The following is a 15,171-nucleotide window of genomic DNA, read 5'->3' as shown; positions in this document are numbered from 1 at the left end:
TCAGACTGGATATGACTCCATCCTTTGTTCTCTTCCCACCTCACTCTCCCTCATTCTCTGTGCTCTAAACCACACTGGCCCACACTCCTTTCCCACTTCATGGCCCTTCACATGCCATTCCAGCTGCTCGTCCCCTGGTTTCCTCATCTTTCATTGCCCAGCTTTATCTTACTCCCTAAGAGAGGCCCTCCATGGCTGCTGAGCCTAAAAGCACACCCCCTTCCCATTCTATCATTCTGTAGTCATTCCCTTCATCGATTGACCATGATCTTAGTTCTTATGTTGATTTGTTTCCCAGTTTGCTGCATGTCCTCCCCCATCAGACCTTCAAACCCTTCAGGGCAAAGACCTTGGCTTATTCACTGCCATGGGTCCAGGGCTAACACAGGAGCTGGCACATGATAGGCACACGGAAAATCTTTATCAACTGAATGATGAATGAATGAACAAATGAACAGGTCCAAACCCCTTCTCCATCTCTTCCCTAGCTTTGTCCTTGGATTAATTACTCTCTCAGAAGGGTTCCTCATTTGAAGATCAGAAATTTCAGGTAGTAATGTGTACGGGTGATTGTGTAAAATGCCTGATACATGAAAAGTTCCCATAAATGGTAGCTATCACTTGTTTTTCTTTCCTTCACCTGAAAAATTCATCCTTTTTGCCAGGCTTAAAGACCTTGTACATCTTTACAAAGAATTTTTTATTGAGGTGTAACATATGTATAGAAAGAACACATATCAATTTCTACACACACATACACATACATACAAACACACCCATGTAACTACCTCCCAAATTAAATAGAACATTCCAACACCCAGGTAAGTTTCCATGTTAGCCTCCCCCCAACCAATGACACCTATTCTTTCCCTCCTCTCTTTGATCTGAGATCATGGCATGTCCATTCTTCCTCCAAACTCTGACTCATTTCTGCCCCCATTCCTCTTTCTTTTCTAAAAACTCTAACTCTTTTGACCTTTCCTACCACCAAGCCAGAGTTTCGTAAAGTAGAGGACATGCAACCCAGTCGGGTGCAAGATGATGCCTGCAATTCTACTCTTAGGTATATGCCTGAAAGAACTGAAATTAGGTACTCCAACACTACATGTATACGCATGCTCACAGCAACACTATTCACAATAGCCTAAAGAAGGAAACAGCCCAAATGTCTATCAACCAACTGTGTATGGTGGAATATTATTCAGTCATAAAAAGGAATGGAGTACTGATTCATGCTGCCACGTGGATGAACCTTGAGAACATATGCTAAGTAAAAAGAACCAGACAAATGGGTCACATGTTGCCTGATTCCATTGATATGAAATATCCAGAAAAGATAAATCCTCAGTTATAGAATGCATCTTGGTGGTTGTCAGGGGGTGGGTGGGAATGGGATGGGGAGAAACTGCTCAATGGGTAAGGGGTTTTGCTTTGGAGTGATGGGAATATTTTGGAACTAGAAGTGGTGACTGCAGGGGTGCGCCTGGGTAGCTCAGTCATTAAGCATCTGCATTTGGCTCAGGTCATGATCCCACGGTCCTGGGATCGAGCCCCGCATCAGGCTCCCTGCTCCGCGGGAAGCCTGCTTCTCTCTCTCCCACTCCCCCTGCTTGTGTTCCTGCTCTCACTCTCTGTCTGTCAAATAAATAAATAAAATCTTAAAAAAAAAAAGTGGTGATTGCACAATACTGTGAACATATTAAATGCTACTGAATTGTTCACTTTAATAGGGTTAAGTTTATGTTATGAGTTTCACCTTGATAAATTATTTTTGAAAAAAATGAATAGCCACTCTTACTTGTCAGCTGAGAGGTTTGAATGAAGCACAGGCACCCTAAGTGAAGTGTGGGCAAATAGCAGCTGGGGGCCACCGAAGGAAGAAATGGCCTGGGGGTCAGCAAGTGTGGTTTTGTTGCTCTACCCTAAGTAGTAATGATATTATGAGAAGAGATAGCTATAATAATTACAACTAACACTTCTATGTTTAATACGAGCCAGGCACTGTTCCAAGTGCCTTACATCTTAAACTCACTAAATCCTTATAACTCTAAGAGGTGGACACTATCATGTTTTACAGATGAAGAAACTGAGGAACTGAGGTTTAAATGAGTTATCTCAGTCACAGATGAGGAAGTGGCAGTCCAAATTCGAAACTAGGCAATCAGACTCCAGGTACTGAAGTCTCAACCCCAGGCTCTGTGCTAAGTGCTTTCCATGTTTTATCTCATTTAATCCTGTGAGGTACACATTATTGTTATTACTCCTATTAAAAAAAGACAAAAACAACTCTCATGGACCTAGTTTTTTTTTTAAAGATTTTATTTATTTATTTGAGAGAGAGAGAATGAGAGATAGAGAGCATGAGAGGGAAGAGGGTCAGAGGGAGAAGCAGACTCCCTGCTGAGCAGGGAGCCCGATGTGGGGCTCAATCCCGGGACTCCAAGATCATGACCTGAGCCGAAGGCAGAAGCTTAACCAAGTGAGCCACCCAGGCACCCCTCCTGGACGTAGTTCTATATTCATGCCTTCCAGTCTTTCCTCTGCATTTATTTTCATGTTGGTCCTCACATAGTTGCCCTCACATAGTTGCCCTTATCTCATCTCGCTTCATCTTCATTTTTCTATATACTGCACATATTACTATCTGAATTTATTATTTATACTTTCTTTTGGTCTCTCATCACTAGAAGGCAGGGCTTTTGGTTGTAGATTTCCCAATAACCAGAACAATGTGTGATACACAACAGGCTCTCATAAAAATTTAAATGAATGTTGCGCATTGTATTGGGTGGTTTTGTGTGCCTGTGCTTGAATAGCATCATACCATACAAAATGTTCTTATAAAAAAAGTAATGTCTTGGATTTAAAAAAAAAAATCAGTACCTAGATCCTCCTCATCCATCTTTTTAAAGGTTTTATTTGAGAGAGAGAGCACAAGCTGGGGGAGAGGCAGACTCCCCGCTGAGCAGGCAGCCCACACGGGGATCATGACCCGAGCCCATAACCGGGATCTTTTTAAGACATAATATCCCATACTGTGGATGTAGCACCGCTTATTTAAAGTTTAACACATCTTTCCCAGTGTATCTCTAATGCAAACAATATGGCAATAAATATCTTAGCACATGCCTGTTTGTGCTATGGGTATGGGTACACATTTCTCTAAAATTAGTGCCTAAAAGGGGAATTGCTGGCACGAAGGGCGTACACATAAAAAATGTCAGTAGACAACGCCAAATTGCCCTCCCCATAAGCATTCCGGCCAGCGCTGAATTTGGGTACAGAACAGGTTTTCATATACTTTGGACCAGACTGGATATTATGTCTTGTCAACTTTTTGCCAATCTGATGGGGGGAAAGTTCCCTAATTTACAGATGAGGAAAGTGAGGCTCAGAAAACTTTTATGGTCGGGGTGCGTGGCTGGCTCAGTCAGAAGAGCATGACTCTTGATCTTAGAGTCGTGCGTTCGAGTCCCACGTATGGTGTGGAGATTACTTACTTAAACTTAAAAAAAAAAAGGAAAATTTTAGGGACTTTCCTACACAACCCGTAAATGGCTGAGTGGCGGTTCGAATTCTGACATGCCTAAGGCTAGGACGCGCCAAAGCTATGCACAGTATACTGTGTGTCCTCCGCTAAGTCTGGTTATCTTCGGGCCTTGTGATGCTGGCAGGCTTGCGTTCCCCTCGCCGCGAACCCTGGCCGTTGTTGACGGCCGACCCTCTCTGCCGGGCGCCGGCCAACACCGGTCCCATAGTCTCCACGGCTCCGAAATGGCGACCGTCGACATCACGAAGCCACGCCCTCCCCCCGGGGGCGGGGCCTGAGTTCAGGCTAGAGTGATAGATGCCCGAACGAAGTTTGAAGTCCGCTGCCAGGAGGGTTCGCGCAGAAGCAGAGAGCCGGTGGCGCCGCAGGTCGGGAGGAGGAGCACCGAGTGGAGGGCTCGTTTGCCGGGGCCGCCCGAGAGTCTCTTCGTCGCGGGCGTTGGGGCCGCCATCTTAGATGGCGGGAGTAAGACGAGGACGAGCGTAAGACGGGAAGGCTTTCCTGCCGCTCTCCTTGGGCCCGGAAGAGGGCCAGCTGGCCCGGCTTTGGGGCGTGTGCCCCGAGGCGCGGAGCGCGAGTGCGACGATGCGGGGACTGCCCGGGGCTCCGTCCCCTGGGCTAGGGACGCGCCGAATGTGACCGCCTCCCGCTCCCTCACCCGCCGCGGGGAGGAGGAGCGGACTAGACGCCGCCGCCGGACGACGGGACACGGAGGCGGCTCGACTCCTTCAGGTAGGCGGCAGGGCCGGCCCTGGCTGTCGGGGGATCCGGGCGGCGGGGCTGAAGGGGCAGAGTTCCCCGGCGTCCGGGCCTGGGCGGCGTTGATGGAGCGACCCCGCGGCTGCCGGGTGAGGGCCCGGGCCAGGCCGCTGTCACCTCGGGTGGCCCTGGGCGGGCGGGAGCCCTGGGGCCCGGTGTCATGGCCGGCCAGCCGAGTTTCCACATTCTCACTCAAATTTCCTTGTGTTTCGGGGAAATGTGCTAGCGCCACCCCTGTACTCGGTGCACATTTCTTATATTTTGGCAATGGGAAAATCTGCCCAGAATTGCCCCGTATCTATGTTGTCATTCAGGTGGACTAATTTCTTTCGGGTCGCGGAGGGGGTCCCGGTCTTGCATTTTATCTCAGAGTCCGTCACTCAAGAGACACCCTTACAGGGAGGACGAGAAGAATCGGGGACGAAAGGAGGAAGTGGGTCAGTGCCCCACCACAAAGGCATAGGGGCCTCGCCTTGGGTTTCGGGACTCTGTGGGTTACTAATGAAAGGTTTGGAATGCGTATACTGAGGTTTGGCCCTGGGATGCTTTAGAATGAAGATCCAAGGCTGTCTTTTGTGTAAAGTGAGAGCCGCCAGGACGCTTCGGTTCTGCAGCTGCAGAGGTTCTGCAGAGCTAGTCGATGCCCAGAAAGAGGAGTTTGGACATCATGAGAGGAGAGGAGGCTGTGTTCATTCATTGTTCTCTTTTCTGGGCTCTGGGTGTGCCCTCTGGTATTCATTTCTCTGGTGGGAAGAATGTTGGATCCCCTATGTCTCCTTGAGATGTGACCAGGTTCTAGAGGGTCGTTTAATCTAAGTAGGGACGAATTCAGCTCATGTTCATGGAGTATTTCTGCCTACTTCGTCCTCTGTGGGCTAAGCGGAGGGAACCTGCTCTTCTTTCTTTCCACCAAGGCGTGAAGACAATGCGCTACGATAAGGATGGACTTACCAAAGTGTTGTGGGAATTTGGAACAGCTAGTTTTGCCTGGGGGAGTTGAGGAAGCTTGAACACTGGAGGGAACTTTGGCGGCCAGTTTTGGACCGATGAGTTAAGTGCTTACCAGGTGAGGAGGAGGGGAGAGCATTATAAGCTGAAGGAACCGCTGGTACAAAGGCATTGGGACATGCAGGAGTTGGGATGCATTTGGGTGCAGGAAGGAAATGGTGAGAGATGAGGGTCTAAAAAGTTGTGAAGGATCTTTATTGTAGAGAGAGTGAACTAGTTGATTTAATTTGGATTATTTTAAATGAATATTCTAATCTTTTCTTGCTGATAACTAATTTCCCCCTTGATGATGTTGAAGCTGATAGTAATTGAAAAAATTTACTGTGTTAAACCCATTTAAGAACATTTTTGATAAGTGCTTTACGTCAGATGTTTTGCACTTACACAGTGGTGAATGAACTGAACTTCATATTCCTAGGTGTTGTTGTAAAAGATTTTTCTAGGGTTTTACTTGCTCACCAGAATGTTGACTTTATGCATGTAGTGCACGCTGCTAATACTGCATTTTAAATGGTTGTTGGCAATAAAAACCACGCTGCCGGGTCATGTAGAAATTGGGAGATTATATGAAACAGCTGAAAGTATTTTAATTTATTAAGTGTGTTGTATATAGTGAACTTTCTTTGCATTGATTCTGTGGTTTACAATTTTGTTAAAAAGTCTTTAGCTCTATAAACATAATTTACCCCAAATTGCTGTATTGTCGTGATTAATGCTTATGCTAAAGTGATTATTATGGTCTTAACAGACTTCAGCTAGCAGTTCCTGAGTTTTTCTTGGGTTGTGATGGTTATAGCCACTGAAGAACATTAAGATACTTTTGGCTTGTTTTCACCCTTATCACTTCAAGGGCTAAGCTGTTTAAAATGCAACAGAAACATTTGACCCAGTTGAACACTGGATACTTGGGAAAATAGACCTGTTAGTGTTTCTGATGGAAAAGCTTATCTTTTAGGTATGTGGTGTTTGTGATTAAAAATTGAAGCGGGGTTGCTTAGCCTTGTTAAAACTTTTGTCAGTATTTGAAAAGTGTAAGCCTTCAAAGTAGAAGGCTTGAGTGAAATACATTAGAACATATTTTAAGGGATTTGGGTTAGCAGAAGAAAACAGGGAAACAGATTAAGCTGGTCATTTGTGATGAAAAGGAGCTAAAAGATGAAATGGAGAATGATTAAACATCAAGTATTGTATTACAACTGCTCTGAAACTAGTTGTGTTTAGTTTAAAACATGCCATTTGTGAAATCCAAAGTAGGTGGTTTGCTCTGAAGATTAAACAACAACTTCTTGGAAGTTAAATTTGAGTTTTCCAGAAGTACTAGGTTACTTATTAAATGGAAAATACAATAATAACTTTAAATTTCTATTTCAAGTAGTTTGTTAGTAGTAGATGTATGATTCTACTACATTTTAATTTCACATAAAACTTTTTTAGTAACCTGCTTAAAAATAGAAAAATGTTATATGAGGGAATGCTTTTGTTTGCATGTTAGGAACATAATAGGCCATACATAATAATCCTGGTCTTGGGAGGAGCTTGTTAGCCAAACAGCATGCCTTAATGTTGACTTGCAGAAGAGAATTTTAAATATTGCTTTTGAAAGGCAGTGGACTGTGTGACAGTAGGGGGTTTATGAAACCACAGAATCAAGCTTGCAAAGGTTTTTTGTTTTTCAAATTGTACAGGTCATGGAAGTCATTTCTTAAAACTGTAGTTGGAAAATTGCTCACCTTGACTAAGTTAATTGGAAAACCAAGGAACACTGGGTTTATTTACGATGAGGTTGTATAGAGTTAGAAGTTGTCATCGTGTGTGTGTGTGTGTGTGTGTGTGTGTGTGTGTGTGTGTATGGATGGTTAAGAATTCCTGTTTGCTAAATTGACTAGGTGCTAAATGTAACACTAGATGTTTGTGTTACAATTTAGTTAGTATTTCTGGTATAGGGCTAAACTACCTTGCCTATCATCTTCATGATAGTAATGGTTGGGTATTTTATTGCCTTAAAAGTGGAGTAAAAATTTGGGGTGCCTGGGTGGCTCAGTCGTTAAGCCTCTGCCTTAGGCTCAGGTCCCAGGGTCCTGGGATCGAACCCCCCATCCGGCTCCCTTCTCAGCGGGAAGCCTGCTTCTCCCCCTCCCACTCCCCCTCTTGTATTCCCTCTCTCACTGTCTCTCTGTGTCAAATAAATTCTTTAAAAATTTTTTTTTAAAAAATGGAGTAAAAATTCCTTAATTTTGTATTAAAGTTTTCATCTTTCATTTTACAGTGGCTGAATCATTTTGTTCCTCCATTTCACCCAGAATACTTGTGTAGCTCTCAATGATTTTCGTGGTTAACTTCAGAGCTTTTAGCCTTTCTCCTAAAATTGCTCCTAAAATCTCAGTTTTTAACCAAGGAAAATGTCAAGTGGGTGTTGTTTCTTTGTTATTGGTTTTGGCCCAGGCTATCTCAAGTCTCTTTGGCAAATCACTCACAAAGTGTGTTAATTGCTTCACATTCCAATCAGTGTACATAGTTTTTCTTGAGGAACACTTGATACATAGTTTTATTTTTAGACCAGATTCTAAGGGAGTTTAAGGGGTGGGGATTAACAATCCTAAAGCTAGTTTCAAATTTTAAAATCTTTGTGATTTTTGAGATTGTTGGTATTTTTGGTTAATGAATGGAAAGCAGCGGGCAATGACAGTCATTGTTTTAGGGGTCCCCCAGTATGTTTAAATGCTGGTGAGGACCTTGTGGATTTTACTGGTGTCCTCTTCCTCCTCTTTCTACCTGTTGGATTCCATTTATTGTCATATAGTAACAAGCATAAGCACATTTTTACTGTTGGAATCAAGATCTTCTATTTTCTACAATCCTGCTATGGAAAACAAAAGTGGTCTGATTTCTTTGAAGCTACTTAATACTAGGCATCACATTTGGACAGTGTTTACTTTTTTCCATCCATGTACATTTCTGATGGAAGAGTCAGGCTAGTTATTGTTTAACTGTGTTAATATGTCTTTAAAATTGAGTTTTCATTCCTTTTTTTTTTTTTTTTTTAAAGTAATCTCTATACCCAACATGGGGCTTGAATTTACAACCCCGAGATCAAGAGTCGCATGCTCTACCGACTGAGCCATCCAGGTCTTAATCTAGGTATTTCTGAGGGATCCTTTTCAACCACGGATAGCTTTTAACATCTGTACATTACCTGGGTTTGGGATAGATGAAATCCTGAATTTTCCCTGGAAGAATACGACTTTTGTTCTCTGTGGCAAATCTCATTAGGAAGCTCAGAGTTTCTTTCTTTCTTTTTTTTTTTTAAATTTTTTTTTAAAGATTTTATTTATTTATTTGAGAGAGAATGAGAGAGAGAGCACGAGAGGGAAGAGGGTCAGAGGGAGAAGCAGACTCCCCGCTGAGCAAGGAGCCCGATGTGGGACTCGATCCGGGTTCTCCAGGATCATGACCTGAGCCGAAGGCAGTCGCCCAACCAACTGAGCCACCCAGGCGCCCTCTTTTTTTTTAATAAAAGATTTTATTTATTTATTTGACAGAGAAAGACACAGCAAGAGAGGGAACACAAGCAGGGGGAGTGGGAGAGGGAGAAGCAGGCTTTCCCGCTGAGCAGGGAGCCCGATGCGAGGCTCAATCCCAGGACCCTGGGATCATCATGACCTGGGCTGAAGGCAGACTCTTAAGGACTGAGCCACCTAGGCGCCCTGGAAGCTCAGAGTTTCTATGAGAAGCATTTCTCTGGATCCAGAAGATCATTCAGAAAGGAGCTATCATTTGCATTTAAGAGAATTTGTTTATAATAGAAAAGACTGGAAAGAGTTCAAATGTCCAACAATAGTGAAATGATTAAGTAAATGATGGTACAGCTACTTGATGGGGCACTGTACTTGTCATTAAATACAGATTATATGAAGCATTGATGACATGGAAAATGCTGAACACAAAATTATGTATCTGGAATGATTACAGTTGTATAAAAAATACAGTGGAATATTGTTCAGTAATAAAGAAATGGTGTACTGATACATTCTCCAACATATATAAACCTTGCAAACATTATATTAAATGAAAGAAGCCAGTCATAAAAGACCACATATTGTATGATTCCATTTGTATGAAATGTCCAGAATAAGCTAGTTCACAGAGACAGAATGTAGGTTAGTGGTTGCCAGGGGCTGGAGGGAGTGGGGAATGGGTAGGGACTGTGATAGGGGTTTTTTTTGGGAGTGATAAAAATGTTCTCAAATTGTGGAGATGGATTCGCAACTCTGAATATAATAAAATTGAATTACACACTTCCAGTGGGTGAGTTGTATGGTATGTGAATTACTCTCAAGATGTTAAAAAAAAAAAATCTCAAAACCTACACATAGGAAGAAAATACATGTAGATGTTAACAGTGGTTAAACAGTAGAAATAAGGATAATGTTCTTTATACTTTCTGTATTCTCTGAATGTGTTGCTTTTATAATAGAAAAATGCATTTAAGAAAATTAATTGTATTCATGGTGTGGATCTTTATGTTACCCCAAACATTCAGTAGCTGTTAGATTCCATTGACAACTATATTTTTGAGCTTCTTTCAGCTGTTTTCTTTTTTCTCCAGATCGTCAGACTTTTCTTACTATTTGCCTTGACTATTGTTAGAACCTCTGAAGTGAACTTTTTTCTTATTTCTTCCCATGGTTGTGCTTTCTCCACACTGCTGTCAGATTCACTCTTAACTGTGCGGATTCTTAAAAATTAAATTTTATTAATTTTTTTGAGTAGATAATAGTTTCGCATGGCACAAAATTCAAAGGATACAGAAATTTAGGAAGAGTAAGTAAAGTTGTGCAGGGTAATTCTACCTCCCCCTTTGTTTCCCAGCTACCCAGCTTTCTTTCAGGGAGGGAAATAATGGGGTTTTATGTATCTTTTTTAAGATTTTATTTGACAGAGAATGTGTGAGCGCACAAGCAGGGGGAGCTAGAGGGAGAGGGAGAAGTAGGCTCCCTGCTGAGCAGAGAGCCCAGCATGGGGCTGGATCCCAGGGTATCACGACCTGAGTAGACGCTGAACCGACTGAGCCACCCAGGCGCTCTTTATGTATCCTATTTTGTAATGTTAACAAGAATATTCAAATGTAGATGTGCTGGCCTTCTGTTCGCAAAACTTCCAAGAGTCTCCATTGCTTATCACACTAAACATACTTTTTTTTTTTTTAAAGATTTTATTTATTTATTTGACAGAGAGAGACACAGCAAGAGAGGGAACGCAAGCAGGGGGAGTGGGAGAGGGAGAAGCAGGCTTCCCGCTGAGGGGAGACCCTGATGCGGGGCTCCATCCCAGGACCCTGGGATCATGACCTGAGCCGAAGGCAGACTCTTAACAACTGAACCACCCAGGCGCCCCAGACTAAACATACCTCTTGCTTAATGTAGATTCCTCATACTATCTTTGGTGGAATGCAAAGGCTTTTTTTTTTTTTTAAGCACTTATGTAGGTGCGGGCTAGTGTGCTTAGTGCAGGGTGAATGAGGCAAGTTCCTGCCTTCAACTACCTTATCTAATGAGGAGAGATTGACACAATTTCCTCACTTTTATCTTCCTCTTTTAAGAGCCATTTTGAACACCATCTTCTAAATATCATTTCCTGATCTTTTTTTCCTGTTCTCACTCATTATTTTGTTTCCTTCCTTGAGCCCCACCTTTAAACTTTGCATTTATTTTTCTTATGGCCTTTATCATGTAATCATTTCTGAGTTTACTATCCCATTAGATCATAAACTGAAATTAATGCTTCCTACTCTATATGCAGTTCCTTATTTATTGATATTTGTAAAAAGCTTTCCCTTTGAGAGGCTGAGGGACCATGTTTGTGTGCTTCAGTGAAGGTGTTGAGTCTACATTCCAACACTTAATACTAGGTTTTATAAGACCTTCTATTTAAACTTAAATGATTTCTTTTTTTGTACTATGCACTATAGATTTTATATGTATGTATGGTGACATATATGAAAGTATTTGTTTACTTCTTTGCTTAGAAGATTGTACCTTAATCATCTTTGACTACCCAGAGTTTAGCATAATGGCTGATACCTGATTGCAGCCAATTTGTTGAGTGTAAACTGCTAAGTAGTGTTAATTGAACTGAATTTTTTGTATAGATATCCTACAACTCTGGCTAGACTTAACTTCCTTACAGGTGGGGCATATCTTACTCTTGTTCATAAATCTCCAGTTCTTAAAACTTTGTCTTGATTATGTAATGAACATTAACTGAATGAGTGGAGATTCAGAGATTAATCACCTGTGGACTTAGTTCCTTCCTACTACTGTCCATCACAAACACACCGATGTTTGCTATTAAGAGGATATACTTACTAAACTCAAACTCAGAACTTTGTAATTTAGGATATCTGTTGAAGGAGTCATCTTGCTTATCCTCTCCCTCTATGGGGCATTATTTGTAGATTGCTCTGGGTTCTCATTGCTAGCTCCATGAGGACATTTGCCTGCTTTAGTAGCTCCCTGATTCACTGGCCCCAAAGCACTCTTGTCATGCTGGCTATTTCCTTTTGTGTTCATAGTCTTTATACATGGAAGAGAGTTTTAACCAGAGAGGATGTGAGGGGATACGTGATATTCTACCTTCCTTCATGTTAGTCTGGACTGGAATTAGAATGTGATTGTGAATTGTGAGAGTAGAGATCATGCATGACCTTCATGACTCATATTTAGCTGACAGTGTGAAATGGGCCCCTTAGGCTTTTTTGGAGGGGGACAGGTAAGCTATACATAAAATTTACCATTTTAACATATTTGAGTGTACTGTTAAGTGGCATTAAGTACATTTACAGCATTGTGCAACCATCACCAATACCTATTTCCAGACATTTCTATCATTCCAAACAGAACCCGTACCCATTAAACAAAACTCGCCGTTCCTTCCTATTTATCTTTGGTAAATTCTACTTTCTCTCTATGAATTCACTCATTCCAAGTACCTCATATAAGGGAAAATCATACAGAATTTGTGATATTGCATCTGGTTTATTTTACTTAATGTTTTTCCAAGGCCCATCCATATTGTACCATGTTATCAAAATTTCATTCCTTTTTATGGATGAATAATATTCCTGTGGGTGTGGGTGTGTGTAAGGTATTTTGTTTATCCATTCATCTGTTGATGGATTCTTGGGTTGTTTCCACCTTTTGGCTGTTGTGAATAATGCTGCTATGAATATTCGTTTACAAGTATCTGTTTGAGTCTCTGCTTTCAATTCTTTTGAGTGTGTGCCTAGGAGTGGAATTGCTGGATCATTTGGTAATTTGGTTTTAACTTTTTGAGGAACTGCCAAACTGTTTTCCACAGAAACTGCACCATTTTTTACATTTCCACCAGCAATACATGAGGGTTCCAGTTTCTTTACATCCTTGTCAACGCTTGTTATTTTCCCCTTTTTAATGATAACTATCCTAATGGATGTGAAGTGGTGCTAGGCTTTTTTCTTACTGCTAATTAAATCTAATGAGGAAACAAACTTAGAAGTTCGCTATATTTGCATCTGATGGATTTTTTTCACAAATATATTTGTACATAATGCTCTTCAAAGAGGTATCACACAACTAATGACTCCTCTTTTTTGAAAAGAATAAACTTTTTTGAGAAGCTAGTACATGTAGTTGGTGTAGTTTCTTTATGCCCTATATCCTTTTACTCTAAAGTGTATTCTGTCAACTAGAGAAAGATGATTTCAGTTAATCCTGTGAGATAGGATCTATTAAGTGAGAAAAGTAGAGTGCAAAAATTAATACACAAAGATCTCATCTTTATAAAGAAAAATATTTACAAGTGTATATATATATTTTTAAAGATTTTATTATTTATTTGACAGAGAGATAGAGTACAAGTAGGCAGAGAGGCAGGCTCTCTGCTGAGCTGGGAGCCCGATGTGGGGCTCGATCCCAGACCCCTGGGATCATGACCTGAGCTGAAGGCAGACGCTTAACTGACTGAGCCACCCAGGCGCCCCTACAAGTGTATATTTATGCATAGAAAAGGTTAGATACATATATCCACAAATGTTGGCAAGGGCCATCTATAGGTTATTATCTTTTGTATTATTTAGACCCCCCCATTAACATGTATTCTGTAATTAGTGGTTTTTTTTTTTTTTTTTAGGATTTTTTTAGAGCACTTGTGCATGGCGCGGGGGATGGGGTGGGGTGGGACAGAGGGAGAGAGAGAATCTTGAAGCAGACCCCTTGCTGAGTGTGGAGCCCCACACGGGTCTCAGTCCTAGGACCCTGAAATCATGACCTGAGCCAAAATCAAGAGTTGGTTGCTTTAGCGGGCTGAGCCACTGAGGTGCCCCTGTAATTAGTGTATCTTTTAAAAAACTAATAGATTGGAAAATATAAATTATTACAAAAAACCTATGTATGCATGTGCATATGACATCTGTATGGGATTATAAGCATGGAGAAAATACCAAAAAAGTAATAGGAGGTTGTTAACACAGGTTACTTGGTCGGGTTAGATGGGGGAAGAAAGGGAAGGGTAAAGCAAAGAAGGGATTTTAAAAAACATTTAGGTGCTATAGAAAAAATAAAGCAGAGTAACAATTTTAGAGGGTACTGAGGATGGAGAGGGGTTGCTATTTATAATGGGTGTGTTTGTAAAGTTATTAAATATGAAGGTTTAAAATAAAAGGAAAACAAAGTTGTGTAAAAAGTAAAAGACGGTACTGTTCTTCGTCAGACTTGTTTCCAAACTTTTCCTCTTCTCTACTCCCTGGATACACTTTGGCTTTTACTTAACTCTGCATCTATCTATTGACATGCTACCCCTTCTAGTTCAGGTACTATGGTGAAGTCATCCTTAACAGTCCACCTCTTTCTCCACTCAAGCTAGAAGTAACCTTTCCACACTCCCAATTTCAGACTTGGTTTCGGCTTAGGTCGTGATCTCAGGGTTGTGAGATCGAGTTCAGTGAGGAGTCAGCTTCAGATTCCCTCTCTCTCTTTCAAATAAATAAATCTTTAAAAAAGTCACCACCCCCCCCCCCCAAAAAAAAGACTGCCACATTTTATAGGACTGCTTGTTATCCTGAAAGTTCTTAGCACAATGCCTAGCACATAGTCAGTTTTGGTAAATGGTTTTCTTCTACTTTAAAAGCTTCTGGAAGGCAAGGGGCAATGTCTGAATTTTATATTCTTCAAAGCAGCTAGCAGTTAAAAGTAGATTCTTAGAAATTGTTGAATGAATAGTGCTCCTTATTCTTTTTTTCCTCTCAGTTCTATGCCTGGTTGCAGTATATACAAAAGCATCTGGTTCCTTAGATTATATATTAATATTTTTATGTGGTAGATAGTGATTTAGTATCAATGAAAAAAGGTTAAGATAAATATTGTAATTCTGTCTTTTCTCCATTAATATTTTATTCAGGTACTTGAGCACCTAATTTTATGTAAGGTGTACTATACTGGATGATGGAGTATAACAAGATTTAAGAAATATAGTTCTTTTCCTTAAGGCGTTCATACTTTGGTATATAATTACATAGGTTACGTTTTCATGTTTTTTTTAATCCTGTGGCAAAGTATCTGGGTATAATTTAGGGCTTTAATGAGTTAATGGTCTAATTACAGGGAAAACTTGTGCACATGTCCTTGTTTTAAGAAAATTCTTGAAAAGTTGATTTAAAATATTTTCTGAAAAAAAAAGATGCTATAGATTTTTGCAGGTGCCTTCTTGTAATTCTACAAAGTTCTTAAAGCAAGCAAGGTGGGTGCCTTTGGGGATACCACTAAAGACTAAGGATATCTTTTCTATATGAGAGCCATTGACTCTGGAAGGAATGATAGGAG

At 41.1% G+C, this 15,171-nt stretch overlaps 1 protein-coding gene across 2 annotated transcripts in view; it reads left to right on the top strand.

The window, feature by feature from the left end:
* Positions 1–3,953: 3,953 nt before the first annotated feature.
* Positions 3,954–15,171, top strand: part of RAF1 (Raf-1 proto-oncogene, serine/threonine kinase) — a 78,008-nt gene continuing 66,790 nt past the window's right edge. For both annotated transcript variants that reach the window (XM_027582243.2, XM_027582244.2), the window contains exon 1: positions 3,954–4,282. The gene's annotated coding sequence lies outside the window, so the exon portion shown is untranslated. The remainder of the gene's footprint in view (positions 4,283–15,171) is intronic.

The sequence above is a fragment of the Zalophus californianus genome, chromosome 1, assembly GCF_009762305.2.
Source record: "Zalophus californianus isolate mZalCal1 chromosome 1, mZalCal1.pri.v2, whole genome shotgun sequence".
Lineage (NCBI taxonomy): Eukaryota > Metazoa > Chordata > Mammalia > Carnivora > Otariidae > Zalophus > Zalophus californianus.
Note: the sequence above shows the minus strand (reverse complement) of the source record. Positions and strands in the feature narration are given on the sequence as shown.